The sequence below is a fragment of the Phocoena sinus genome, chromosome X (genome assembly GCF_008692025.1).
Source record: "Phocoena sinus isolate mPhoSin1 chromosome X, mPhoSin1.pri, whole genome shotgun sequence".
Classification (NCBI taxonomy): domain Eukaryota; kingdom Metazoa; phylum Chordata; class Mammalia; order Artiodactyla; family Phocoenidae; genus Phocoena; species Phocoena sinus.
Window position 1 is genome coordinate 64,916,138 of NC_045784.1, and position 15,703 is coordinate 64,931,840.

Sequence of the window (15,703 nt, forward strand, 5' to 3'; positions counted from 1 at the left end):
GAGTTCAGTAAGATGTAAATCTCAACAAATCTCTATTTTGTTTTCCTATTACCAAGTATTTTCTAGTATTATTATGAAAGGTTAATTCTTACCCTTTTCCCATTCAGTGACAGAAACAATTTATAATGCCAAATTTGGAACCAGAGACTTTCTGGAAGTCGCGTATTTTAAAAGTTGTCATGTGATTCTGGGAGTAAAGGGGAAATGTCTTTTATGACAATGTGGGGGAAGCTACTGTTGCCAGTTGTCATTCTCTCTGCCACTATGGGTACTGAAAGATAATAATGATAGTATTTGCACAGTGCTATAGAGTTTACAATGTGATTTCATAATATTATCCAATTTTATTTTTTCAACAAGTTTGTGAGATAGGTAACAGGATAAGGACAGTTGATTAACTATCGGGGTAGTTGATTATCCGAAGTCACACAGCTACTATATAACATAGCCAGGTCTTAAACACAGGACTTCTGACTCTAAATCACAAGTTCTTGTTTCAGTAGCCCCAAAGACTACACACTTTTTTTTAATATTTTTTTTATGTGGACCATTTTTAAAGTCTTTATTGAATTTGTTACAATATTACTTCTGTTTTTATATTATGGTTTTTTGGCTCCAAGGCATGTGGGATCTTAGCTCCCTGCCCAGGGACCGAACTCACACCGCCTGCATTGGAAAGCAATGGACCGTCAGGGAAGTCCCCAAGACTACACACTTTTGAAATGTGAGTTGTACCTTTGAGACATTTGTGGCTCCCCACCACTTTTGTTTTTATATTCTTTGCCTCCTAGATCGCTCTTCTGATATGGGAAATTTCAGTATTCTTCAAAGAGGACATTGTAAGACTGAAGGTCATTTTACTGTTTCATTGTGAGTCCTTGCATAGTAAGGTGTGATTACTTCAATCCATCAGGAAGACTCAAGGGAACGATGAGACTCAACACCAAGTTAATAAGGCTGAGTCTCTCACATATTTATGACGGAATCGAAAAAAGCTGGCCCAGTGCTCCCAGCCCTGTGGTATGAGACCTTTTTAATGTGCTTGTTTTGAGTAATTATGAAATCTCATTTTGAAATTCAAGCAGTAGAAAGTAAAAGTAAATGTCGACCACACACATATATCTAACCTCCCCCCTCTTCCTCCTAAGGCATAATACCTATTTTGTGTTTGATGTGTATCATTCCAGATCCTCTATTTGTATATGTTTATATAAGTATATAAACACAGTACACATATGGAATTTTTGTTATATTAAATTTTTTTCACTGTATTTTTGAAAGGTAATACACTCACAAGGTTCAAAATAGTACACAGTTAAAAGTCTCCCTTCTATCACTGTCCCTCAGCCACCCAGTTCCCCTCCCTGGAAGCCACAATTGTCGCAGCGTCATGAGTTTATTCTGTATCCTATCAGATTTTATACATATAAAAGCACCAAAACAGTGTGCTTTTTCACACAAATAGCAGTATTCTGTACACACTGTTCTGCAACCCATTTCTTTTACACCTGCTATAAGTTGGAGATCATTCCACATAATATAACTTGGAGAGGGGGAGCTTCCTCATTCTCCTTTTAAAAAGTGGCATGGGATTCCATTGCATGAAGGTACCAAAATTTATTTAACCAAATTGTCTCTGATGGAAACTTAGTTTTTCCCCTTCTCTTGCTAATACAAATAATGTTGTAATGAAAAGCTTTGTATACATGTCACTGGCATATGTACTAAAAATATGTATAGGATCAATTCCCTGAAGTGGGACTGCTAGATACAAACACAGGCCTTTTGATAGATACTGCCAAATTGCCATTTTAAAAGTTTTATTTACTTTACATTCTCCTCACCAATAAATGAGAGTAACTCTTCTTCCACAGCATAGTCCTTGTGAAATGTTATTAGAATTTTTTATCTTTGGCAAGACTTTTAAATTTTTTCTTTCTGTGTTATCCTTTGCTATGTTTTTGTTTCTTTGATTTTATGAGGTTTATACAGGGAAGATTCCATGACTATCTAAGTTACATGGGACATATAGTAACCTCTGTTCCTTCAGTATGGAATGGGAGTATGGAACTTTTGGCTGCAAAGAAATTAGGACAAAATAATTTTATGTTTACGTTCTCACTGTGCACTTCAAAGACAATAAAGTTCAGCAATTTGGATCACTTGAATGATGAGAACTAAACTCTTACACTTGGTAGTATTTTAAGCATATTTACTTTGCTTTAGTTCCAGTGATTGAGATGGGAAGTGTAGGATTTTAACTTGTTCTAGGTCATAGTACAAATCTATACCTGGCTTAATCATAGAACTAGAAACAGCTGGCTCCCATTTCTGCATTCCATGGTTTCATAGAAGTTATGAATACTTTATAGATGGATGGAAAATGAGGACTCATGAGGTCAAATGATTAAGTCAAAGTCATTCAGTAGATTGGCAGAATAGGGACTATACTATAGATTTCATAAAAATCTAGAGTTGGATGAGAACATAGAGATCATCTAGTTCAACATCCTCATTTTATAGACAGGTAACTGAGGCCTAGAGAGGGTAAGTGACTTGATCAGGGTTACCCAGCAAAGTTACGGAAACACTGGGACCAGAATCCAGGTTTCCTCACCCCCAGTCCAGAGCTCTTTTCCCTAGAGGAGTGGTTCTCAAATTTTAGTGTGCATCAAAATCACTTTGGGAGATTATTAGAAGGCAGATTCCCAAATTCTACACCAAAATATTCTGAATCAGTAGTCTGTGATGGAGTCCAAGAATCTACCAACTTCCCCAGGTAATTCTGAGGCAGAAGAACCATGAGAAATAGGGCCTTAGAGGTTATTGGGTTGTTCAGCTTACCATCCCAAGGAGGAAGCTCCTCTCCAAAATCCTTGACAGGCAATTACCATATCTCTGTCACATTTCATCCTGCAGTGAGTATTATGGCTAGGCTTCGTGAGTCTCAATTTTGTTTCTCTCTCTCTCTCTCTCTCTCTCTCTCTCTATATATATATATATATATATATATATATAGTCTTCCTAAGCTATGGTCCCAAATGTATAGAAGTCCATTCTTTTTCTGTCTTAAAAATGAGCAACATATTTCTCTATAATTACTAATTTTGTACCTAGAATAATCATCCCTATAAACTGCAAGGACACTGAGTCTTTCTTTTTAAGTGTGATGCTCTAGTGAGATTTCAGATAACTAGAGAAATCAAACAGCTTATGAACTGTATCCCTGAACTGCCACTACTCATTGACATTGGAATGAAATTGGAAAACATCTTTTTTAAGCAAACAGGCAAAGTAGAGCCCTTCGCTTATTTGGTAGTAATCACAGTCATGGGGCTTCTGAAGCCGCTGAAGCTGTTTACCACATGAAAGCCAAAAGCCTTTCAAGTGTTCTTTTTTTCCTTCCATAATGTACAAAGGTTTTCAGGAGAAGGAGAAATCAGCCATAAGGAAATGACCAACTGTCAGAAAAATCCACCTCAGCATGCAGTTGTTCTGAATTTTGTCACTGTGTTGCAATGTCAATATCCCATTGTGGGAATAGCTTCTGAAATGAGAATGACTACTTGAGCTTTTTCCCTGAAATAATGACTCATAAACTTCTTGATAAAAATTATGGAATCGAAACCACATGGTGGAAGCAGCATAAGGTTGTTATTAGCAACATCTTTGGTCAGCAGGATGCCTTTCTAGGTATTGCTCCCAGGGACTAATGAGAAGTGAATGATTTTGTGTGTATGTGTGTGCATGTGTATACATGCGTATACATTCTTGTGTGAATAAAAATGAATGCAGCAGATAGACTGCTTTGAATGCAGCAAGATCAGCACCAAAATGGGGAAACTAGGAAAATAATAATGCTTTACTATATATACTCAGACACATAAATGCTAAGGCTGTTGCTGTGGCAATTATCTAGCATACCTTTTTTCTTTAAAAAGCTATTGTTGGAAACTATGCTTAGTTTAAAAAGACACTATTTTCTGTAATATCTTTTATATCAATTGAAAAGCATTTTAGTTGGTAGAAGGGGGTTATGGGGAGATGGGTGCACCTTTCAATTACATACTATAATTCAAATAGGAATATCAGCTGTAGCTTTAGCAATTGAAAGAGTCCTCACTAAAATTCCCATTTTGGCTCAATATAGAAAACCCCAGATTATGATCAGGGGAAAATTGTCAACTAGATAGTCACTTTTCCCTTTGAATGGGATACCTAGTAAAGAGGTCTTGACTCTAATATTTGACTTCACTGCTTTACTTTACTTTCACTGCCTTAAAAGCTCTAACAAAGAGCTGAACCTTGTCTCTCAGCTATTTGAAGGAATGTTTGGAGAGAATGGGGTTAGAGGCCCATAGGTTGTAATCAAGGAGCTAGGGATAATTCACAAGAATATAAGATTGGCTCAAGAGTTGTTTCTATGATTTAGCCACCCCTAGGAGAATACAAGATTTTCTAAATAGTTGTTTCTAAGGTTTAGCCAGCTACCCCCAGGAGTCTCGGTGAGATCAAATTCTAGAGCCAAAACATGGCATCATGTTTTGAAAGAGCATGGTTTTCCTTATTGATACCAACTTCAAAAGTTAGGGTTGTCTCCAAGTATACTAATTTCCCCTAGTTACCCATCAGATATCTACCACTCATCAATTTATATAAACTTTTATGAAGCTGATTATGTCTTCAGTCTATACAAATTCTGGGGGGTGGTAAGTCTCATAAGTTTGTCAGCCACTGTGCAAAAGCAGGGCTTCATTTTAGTTGCCTTAAACTATTTTTCACTTTCAAAGTGTTTTCTAGTCCTGTGTATTGGAGTTTGGTTAACAACACAAAGCTAACAAGATATATAGCCTTCGTATGTTTACAATCTTGGATTATAGCCCCTTTCAGTTTTTGTTTTTCCATGCTGAAGAGGCCTCTCTTTTTGGTCCGCTTTGGATATATATATATATATATATATATATATATATATATATACATATATACATACATACATACATACATACACACACACACACATAAACGACAACCACCTTGTCAGGTTGTGAGAACTAATTGACTTGAATACGGAAGTATCTCACATACTCTAAGGACTTAATTAACATCAGCTTTCTTCCTCTCCCATCCTTCCTCTTAAATCTTAGTGATCTGTTTTCTGACGTATGGTGGTAAAAATTACACAGACTTCAGGGACAGACACACCATGGTTTTGTTCAAAAAGAGGAAAATGGTTTGTTTCCAGTCCTCTTCTTGATAATATCTACTTAACATTTCATTGATTCATTCATCTTGGGGATAAAGAAGTACACAGAGCAACATTCATTGGGGAATTATCTTTGTCTACTTTCCTGGTTTAAAATGGATAGTTGAGATGTCATCATTCTGTATGTATCATATGGATTAAGTATAGGCCAATGCCCCCATGTTGTCAGGCATATTCACAGAGGACACTGAAGCAGAACAGAGACACTTTACTGTCTTTATGGTGGCTAGGGATTTGTGAGCCAATTTTTCACTGGCTGGGTAAGTGGTAGGGTTTGTCAAAATCCCAGCTTGGTTCCCTCAGAATCTATTTCCTTTTGTTTATACAACCAATAAGAGCTCTACCTCATTAATATGATGTTGACTTGATTTATCTTAGTATTATACAATTTTAGATTAGAAAGAGCCCTTGGATGTCATTTGGTCCAGCAGTCTCCATGATGAATAAATCTGCTTTGCATTATCCCTAACAATTGGTCACCCAACTTTCATTTGAACACCTGAAGTCACGGGAAACTTATCAACTCTCGGGCAGTCCATTCTATCGCTGGATAACTCTGATTGTTAGACATATCTTTGTCATATTAAACAGAAATATGCTTCCTGGTAATGCCCTCCTGTTGATCCTAATTTTTTCCCATGGAGAGGAATCATATTTTCTTAAAAACATAGAGACTTGTATCTAGACATTTAAAGATCTCTTACAACTCAATAATAAGACAAACAATTCAAAAAAATTTGGCAGAAGACTTGGACACTTCATAAAAGAAGATATACAGACGGCAAACAAGCACATGAAAAGATGGTTATCATTAGTCATTACAGAGGGTAAATTAAAACCATAGGAGATACCACTTCACACACAAAAAACCTGACAACACTAAGTGACAGTGAAGATACAGAGCCACTGGACTTCTCATATCACTGATGGAGATATAAAATGGTAGGACTGCTTTGGAAAACAGTTTGGCAGTTTCTTATAAAGATAAACATAAAACTACCACAGAACCCAGCAATCCTACTCCTAGGTATTTACCCAAAAGAAATAAAAACACACATTTCCACAAAGGCCTGTACATGTATATTCTTATCAATTTTATTTATAATAGCCAAAAACTGAAAACAACCCAAATGCTCATCAGCTGATGAATGAATAAGCAAACTGTAGTACATTTATTATATAGAACACTACTCAGCAATAAAAAGGAACAAACTACTCATACATACACTGACAAGGATGAATCTTAAATGCATACTGCTAAATAAAGAAGCCAGATACAAAAAGCTATGCATTGTAATATTCAATTTATATGACATTCTGAAAAAGGTAAAACTATAGGGACAGAAAACTGATTATTGGTTGCCAGGGTGGAAAGTCAGAGAACTCTGGGGAAAGGCGATATTTTGAGGGTAACGTAAATATTCTATATCTTGATGGTAGTGGTGTTTACATCATTGTATACATCTGTCAAAACTCAACAACCTGTACACTAATAAGGTGTGATTCTTATTGTATGTAAATCATATCTCAATAAACCTGACAAAAACAAAAAACAAAGAAATTTTAAAATGGGCCTTTTCCAAGGTAAAGTGATGCAGCCACAAGTCAAGGAACAAAGGCAGTCACTGGAAGCTGGAAAAGATAAGATTTGGAATCTCCTCTTGAGCCTCTGGAGGGAGCATGGCCTGCCGATGCCTTGATTTCAGACTTTTGCCCTCCAGGTCCATGAAAGTATAAATTTCTGTTGGTTTATGTCACTATGCTTATGGTAATTAGTAATGGCAGCCCTAGCAAACTAATATACTCGCTATACTCAGTTTTCTCATCTGTAAATGGGCATATGATAATACTTACTTTATAGGGCTGTAAATGAGAATTAAATGAATCAATATACCTAAGGCACATTAGAGCAGTAGCTGGCACACATTAAGTGCACTTGAAGTAGTATTTATTATGACTCTTTAACAGTTAAGTGACCTTAGTTATCTTTAGCCTCCAGTCCCTTCACCTGTTAACTGATAATAATCAAAATATTTAGTTTAACACCCAAAGAAAATAAATAAGTAAATAAGAAAATAAATAAATAAGAGATTACATGGGCCTTTTCCTTTGATGTCTTTTCATCATAGATTTTCTAAAAGTTAGCTATTTATTCTTACTTCCAGTGTAATATTCTTATTTTCCTCATAGCCACATTTAAATGTGTTAGAAGTTATAGGCTGTATGACTGAAAACAGTGTTGACAGCTACACAGCTAGGGTAGGAAGCAAAATCATGTCTCTGAAACCTAGCATTGGCTGAACTCTGGATGATCTTTCCTCACACACATAGACCTCACCATTTTGGCTCCATACATGCCTGTACCAAATGGTAGCCAGATACAAGTGGGGGCTGCAGGAGACATATTGGGAAGGGCACAGGAGCATGGAAGTTCCAGCCCAGCCAACTGGGGAGGAGCAAATTGAAGCTTGGGAGAGTCATATCTTTGAAATGGTACATCTAGATGTAGCTATAGCAAAAGAGACTTGTCAAAATGTAAGGGAGGAAAATCACTTTTTAAAACATTTATCAAGCGGTGTGTACTATACACACCACTGAATCTTGCTTCATCCTTAACCTCTGCAGTGACTACAAAGGACTTACACTTTCTATTTTATCCACTTCTATACTGTTTGCATTTTATGAGGTTCTATTACCTTTATCATCAAGAAAAACAATAAAGTTTTGTTTTCTAAGTTCATCATTGAGGAATGGTTAAATAAATCATAGTATCAATATATCCATACCATGGAATAATTTGAGGTCATTAAAAAAATGAAATATGTTTGTATATACTAATATGGAAAGACATCTATGATATATTATTAAGTGAAAAAAGTAAATCATAGGAAAATATGCCCAGTGTCATCCAGATTAAAAAACAACCAATCCTAAACAAATTATACAAATCCATAATCATATGTTTATATGTAAATATAGAGAGAAAGATCTAGAAGGATACAAATCAAACCAAATATACTAGTTATCTGTGAATAGACATTGATAGGGGAGGGGGGAGTGTGAGGAGGACTTTATTTTTTATCTTACATATTTTTGTTTAGTTTGAATTTTCAATAAGCATTATTTTTGTAACAAAATTATATTGATATAAATCAGCAAATTGATACTAATTATTATAATTATATATAATTATTATAATTACACTAATATTAACATCAACATAATATTCTTTTAGAAGTGGGTTAGCCCATAAAGAGAGCTTTTGTCTGGTTCCCAAATCCTCATTATAAAGTAATTTCACAATAATAAATATAAAATAGTGTATTATACCCATGCACTTATGGTCAATTAATCTACAACAAAGGAGGCCAGAATATGTAAAAGAATGAAATTAGAACATTCTCTAACAGCATACACAAAAATAAACTCAAAATGGATTAAAGACCTAAATGTAAAGCTGGATACCATAAAACTCCTAGAGCAAAAAAAAAAGGCAAAGCACTCTCTGACATAAATCGCAGCAATATCTTTTTGGATCCGTCTCCTAGAGTAATGAAAATAAAATCAAAAATAAACGGACCTAATTAAACTTAAAAGCTTTCTCACAGCAAAGGAAACCATAAACAAAATAAGAAGTTAACTTACAGAATGGAGAAGATATTTGCAAACAATGCGACCAACAAGAGATTAATCTCCAAAGCATAGACACAGCTCATAAAGCTCAATATAAAAAGAAAAAACCAATCAAAAGACGGGCAGAAGATCTAAATAGATATTTCTCCAAAGAAGTCATATAGATGGCCAAAAGGCACATGAAAAGATGCATAACGTCACTAATTAGAGAAATGCAAATCAAAACTACAATGAGGTATCACACACCAGTCAGAATGGCCATCATCGAAAAGTTTACGAAAATAAATGTTAGAGAGGGTGTGGAGAAAAAGGAACCCTCCTACATTGTTGGTGGGAATGTAAATTGGTACAGCCACTATGGAGAACAGTATGGAGGTTCCTTAAAAAACTAAAATTAGAGATACCATATGATCCTGCAATCCCACTCCTGGGCATATATCCAGAGAAAACTCTAATTTGAAAAGATACATGCACCCCAACATTCATAGCAGCACTATTTACAATAGCCAAGACATGGAAGCAACCTAAGTGTCCATTGACAGATGAATGGATAAAGAAGATGTGGTATATATACACAATGGAATACTCAGCCATAAAAAAGAATGAAATAATGCCATTTGCAGCAACATGAATGGACCTAGAGATTATCATACTAAGTGAAGTAAGCCAGACAAATATTATATGATATTGCTTATATGTGGAATCTAAAAAAATTGATACACTTGAACTTATTTACAAAACAGAAATAGACTCACAGACATAGAAAACAAACTTATGGTTACCAAAGGGGAAAGGGTGGAAGGGATAAATTAGGAGTTTGGGATTCAAATACACACACTACTATATATAAAATAGGTAACCAACAAGGACCTACTGTATAGCACAGGGAACTATACTAAATATCTTGTAATAACTTATAATGGAAGAGAATGTAAAAAAAAGTATATATATATATATATATGTGTGTGTGTGTGTATAACTGAATCTCTTTGCTGTACACTTGAAACTAACACAACATTGTAAACCAACTATATTTCAATAAAAAAAGAATATAAAATGGAGAAAAGACAGTCTCTTCAATAAGTGGGCCTAGGACAGCTGGACGGCTACATGCGAAAGAATGAAATTAGAACATTTTCTCACACCATATACAAAAATAAACTCAAAATGAATTAGGTGAATAAACTCACCTAAATGTGACTGGCAACCATAAAACTCCTAGAAGAGAATGTAGGCAGAACACTCTGACATAAATCATAGTAATATTTTTTTGGATCTGTCTCCTAAGGCAAAGGAAACAAAAGCAAAAATAAACAAATGGGACCTAATTTAAATTATAAGCTTTGCACAGCAAATGAAACCATCAACAAAATGAAAAGACAGCCTACTGAATGGGAGAAAATATTTGCAAATGATAAGGGGTTAATATCCAAAATACATAAACAGCTCATACAACTCAATATCAAAAAAACAAACAATTAAAAAATAGGCAGAAGACCTGAATATTCATTTTCCTAAAGAAGACATACAGATGGCCAACAGGCACATGAAAAGATGTTCAACATTGTTAATCATCAGAGAAATTCAAATCAAAACCATAATGTCACCTCACAACTGTCAGAATGGCTATCATCAAAACGAACACAAATAACAAATGTTGGTGAAGATGTGGAGAAAAGGGAACCCTCATACACTGTTGGTGGGAATGTAAATTGGTGCATCCACTGTGGAAAACAGTATGGAGGTTTCTCAGAAAACTAAAAATAGAACTACCATATGATTCGGCAATTCCACTCCTGGGTATATATCCAAAGAAAACAGAAATACTAATTCAAAAAGATACAGGCACCCCAATATTCATAGCAGCATTATTTACAATAGTCAAGATATGGAAGCAACCTAAGTATCCATCAACAGACGAACAGATATAGATGTGGTATATATATATATATATATATACACACACACACACACACACACACACACACACAATGGAATACTACTCAGCCATAAAAAAAGAATGAAATTTTGCCATTTGCAACAACATGGATGGACCTGGAGGGTATTATGCGTAGTGAAATAAGTCAGACAGAGAAAAACAGATACTGTATGTTATCACTTATATGTGGAATCTAAAAAATAAAACAAACTAGTGAATATAGCAAAAAAGAAACAGACTCACAGGTATAGAGAACAATCTAGTGGTTACCAGTAGGGAGAGGGAAGGGGGAAGGGGCAAGATAGGGGTAGAGGATAAAGCGGCACAAACTACTATGTATAAAATAAATAAGCAACAAGGATATATTGTATAGCTAGCACAGAGAATAACTGAACTATAAACTGAGCATAATCTATAAAATTTTGAATCACTCTGTTGTACACCTGGCACTAATATAATATTGTAAATCAACTATACTGTAATTTAAAAAAAAGGAAAATAAGAACAACAACAACAAAATAAATTGAAGATTCCCTATACAGTATGGAGGTGAATATAAAAGATCATATTGTGGCCCAAACTTTTTCCTCCCAATGCCCTCTCACCCTGATGGTGTCTAATATACCACCAATAAATTAAGGTTAGTATAATAAAAAAACTGACACAAAGCAGAGTTTTCAAGTGGAAACCTGAATAAGTTCTTTTATTAGTTTGCTAGGGCTGCCATGAAAAGTACTATAGACTAAGTGGCTTAAACAACAGAAATTTTCTTTCTCACAATTTTGGAGGTTGGAAGTCCAAGATCAAGGTGTTGACAAGGTTGTTTCTTCTGAGGCCTCTCCTCTTGGTTTGTAGATGGTGATCTTCTCCCTGTCTCTTCACATGGTCTTCTCTCTGTGTGTGTCTTTTTCCTAATCTCCTCTTCTTATAAGGACACCAGTAATATTGATTAGGGCCCACCCTAGTGACCTCATTTTCATTTAATTACCTCTTTAAAGACCCTACCTCCAAATATGGTCACATCCTAAGTCACTGGAGGTTAGGATTTCAACATATGAATTTTGAGGGGACACAATTCAGCCCATAACAGTTCTATTATTTAGGAATTGCACCTATTTCTAAAATGGTAAATAATTACAATCATTTTTAACTTTAAATGGGAAACTAGATAATTTAGTATGCAAACCATTCAAAATACAAATGAATTCTCAGATAATGAGTTAAATGTTTGCTTAAAATGATTGATGGCCCTTTTTGAAGATGAACAACTGTGGTCAATACATTACTCTTGATTATATGTGGATTGCCTGACAGATTGTGCCTAATCTCATTTTTAAATTCATCCCTTAGCCTTACCAATCCTTGGACTCTACCAAATTCTTAACCTCTAGTTTATCCCATAGCCTCACTTTAGGAGTAGAGGAGGGAAGACCTTCTACTCAAGATCTTCAAAATACAGACAGTAAGATGCTGAATGAGATCATCCATGCAAAACACTCTTATGAAAGCAAATACTGTGTTTTCTTGTACGGTCTATGGAAGAACAGATGGACTCATGTCTTAAAGAATTTCTGAGTCCTGTATAATCAAGGATGACATAATATATAATATTCTGGACTGTGGTTCAGATGATCTGAGCTTTAGTCCTTTCTGTGCACTAGAATCAGCATGACTAGGTCAAAATATTTTACTTCTTTGGGTCTCAGTTGTTCTACTTACAAAATATGAGTGCAAGGATTTTGACAATATATTTACAAGGGTAGTAGTCGGAATTATAGTCCTGAAATATGTTATCCTTCTTAGAAGAAAGATATTTTAGGTCCTTTCCAATGTTAATAACAATAGTATCTATTACTACTTATTTTGTACTTATCATATGCCATGCACTATGCCAAGAGACTTACATACATCATTTCATTTAGTGCTTTAAACCATGAAAGGTAGGTATTGCTATTCCAATTTTACAGAGGAAGAAAGTGAAACTTAGCTTAAGTTCCCCAAGGTCATATATACAGTAAGTGGCAAAGTCAATATTTGATCCCTGGTACATCTAACACCAAAGTCTGCTAATTTGCTACTTAACAGTGCATTAGAGATTGAAATCTCTTATCAGGAACTGTATTAGTTTCCTAGGGCTGTCATAAAAAATTATCACAAACTGGGTGGCTTAAAACAACATAAATTTATTCTCTTACAGTTTTGGAGGCAAGAAGTCTGAAATTAAAGTATAGGCAAGGCCATGTTCTCTCTGAAGGCTCCAGGGGAGGATGCTTCCTTGTCTCTTCCTAGCTTCTGGCCATTTCTGGTAATCCTTGGTGTTCCTTTGTGGCAACAAAACTCTTATCTCTGCTTCTGTCTTCACATGGCTGTCTTCTCTCTGTGTGTATCTGTGTATCCAAATTTCCCTCTTCTTATAAGGACACCAGCCATAAGGCCCACCCTAATCCAATGTGACCTCATCTTAACTTGATTGCATCTGCAAAGATCCTATTTTTAAATAAATTCACATTCACAGGTTTTGGGTAGACATGAATTTTGGAGGGACACTCTTCAACCCAGTAGAGGAACCATTAAGCAGACAAGAAATGGAAAAACTTTTGCAGTATGTCTGACTATGGTTTTCCTAAGCTGTGAATAATGAATAAAAGGTTACGTGAATTTCATTTCTTTGTCCCTTATATTTTCTTTGCTATGCCAAATAATGTTCCTACTGGCAGTCATGTTGTACTGTATTCTAAGTTAGTAGTGTAGTATAATTTGAAAGAAGTCACAGATTCACATGGTTAGAACTGTGGTTATTCACATGGTTAGATACTCATTAGGCCTGTTGGTCTGCTTCTAGGCAAGGCTCACTGATTCATGCCAGATAGTTGGGTCCCTGATACTTTCTGAATAGCTTTCATGGCATCTCCTAGTAACCTGCCCTAGTGTTCAGAAGTTCTTTTCAAGTCTAACTTTCAAACTTCTGGCTACAATTGAATCTAATTTTAGTTTATGGATTCTACTGTCTTGAGAATCCTGACATAAAATGTTACAATGAGATTGTTAATACTTAACATTTACAAAGCAATTTAATGCTGCATATTTTACTCCTATATACTTTTACCCCTGCTAGCTTACAGTAAATCTGTAAGATGTTATTAAACTAGCCTTATTTTACAGAAATTGAAGTTCAGAGAAGTTGAGTTACTTACCAAAGGTCATAGAGCTAGTAAATGATAGAGCTGGAACTCCAACCCACATCTTCTGTCCCTAAATCCTGTGCTTTGTCCTATTATACCCCACTTCAGAATAAAGAAGCAAAGTCTAATCTTATTTTTTTAGTGTTATGATAAATTTAAGAGCTATCAGGAGAGAAGTGCTTTGGAATTACAGAATTCTAGAGTCAGAGGGACCTTAAAATTGTACATTGTGGTAACAGTTTCCTAAAGAGATCAAATTCTGGTAACTGGATTGATACTATTAGAAAGGCTTTGAACTGAGTTTGGCTTACAGATGACACTCTATCTACACTGGTGTGGTTAAGTTCATTGACAACACACAAGAAATGAAAATATACTACTTTGGACACTAGAAAAATGATCATTTGAGCATCAATTTTCTGAGTAAGGAGGTCAACTAAGCAAATGAAATGAGGGAGTTGTAGACTAAAAAGTAAAAAGAACAAGTATAGGTTTGCTCAACAGCATGGACTTTGAAGTCAGGTAGTTCTGGGTTTGCATCCTACCATTTACTAGCTAGATGACCTGGGATTAAGTTACTTAACCTCTCTAAACTTCAGTTTCCTTCTCAATAAAATGGATATAAGAATGTCTACATCATTGTGTTGACGTAAATATTGAAAGATTATACACACACACACACACACACACACACACACACACAATACTTAGCAGGGTACTCTGCACAATAAGTTGTAGTTTCCAATAATAATAACAATATTATTGTCATTTTTTCTATTATGGTGGAGCATCATCTAAGCCCCCACCCAACTTATCTTGAAAGGTTATTGTAGAAAATGACATTTATTTGTAAATATTTATATATGTATACAGAAAATGATCTCTGACTTTAAGAACCATCCATAACAATAAGAGGCAACTCAAGACTTGCTCTAAGGCTGTAACAAAAGTAGCAAACATTTATTAAGTCATCAGTATGTGCTTTATTCACCACTGTTCTAAGGGCTTTACATGCATACCTCATTAAATTTTCATAATAACTCTATGAAACAGGTATTATTATTATTTCTATTCTACATATGAATAAAGTGAGCACAAAGAGGTCAAATAATTTACTATGAGGTAGTGGAGCCAGGATTTGAATTTAGACAGTTCTCATACTTTTAACTACAGTGCTCTACTATCTTCCCACCACTCTGCTCTATTGCCTCTACAGCCAACACCTCTGTTAAATGAGTAATAGCAAACTTCAGCTTTAAAACAGCATAATATGAAAGTTATGTAGTTAATGAATTACAACAATTCCCATGAAGTGAGAATTAAAAGTGGCTATATGAATACTTATGGTTATACCTGATAAAATAATGTGAAACTAAAGGTTTGTTAAGACACATGTTTAGCTTACACATTTTTTAATGAAGAATGCCTCAGTCTGTTTAGAATGCAGATCAAGCCAAGATGGGGGTGAGAAGTGAAGAGTAGTATAGTAAATATATTGGAACTGTGATGGTGAAGGACTTAGCCTTTAAAAGCCCCACTGTGGGACCCTTACTCCATGCCTTGAAGAGGGAATGAACTGGGCAGAAAGGCAAGGTACCTAGGACAATAGTGATGAACCAAGAGAAAGCCTAGGGTTAGTATGGCAAACAAACAGAGTGGCTACCTGTGCCCTTTTCTATCATAAAT

General features: G+C 35.2%; 1 protein-coding gene across 2 annotated transcripts in view; it reads right to left on the reverse strand.

Annotated features, from left to right (window-relative positions):
- ZDHHC15 (zinc finger DHHC-type palmitoyltransferase 15) overlaps window positions 1–15,703 on the reverse strand; it is a 126,709-nt gene that overhangs the window by 100,446 nt on the left and 10,560 nt on the right. The gene's annotated exons all lie outside the window — the stretch shown is intronic.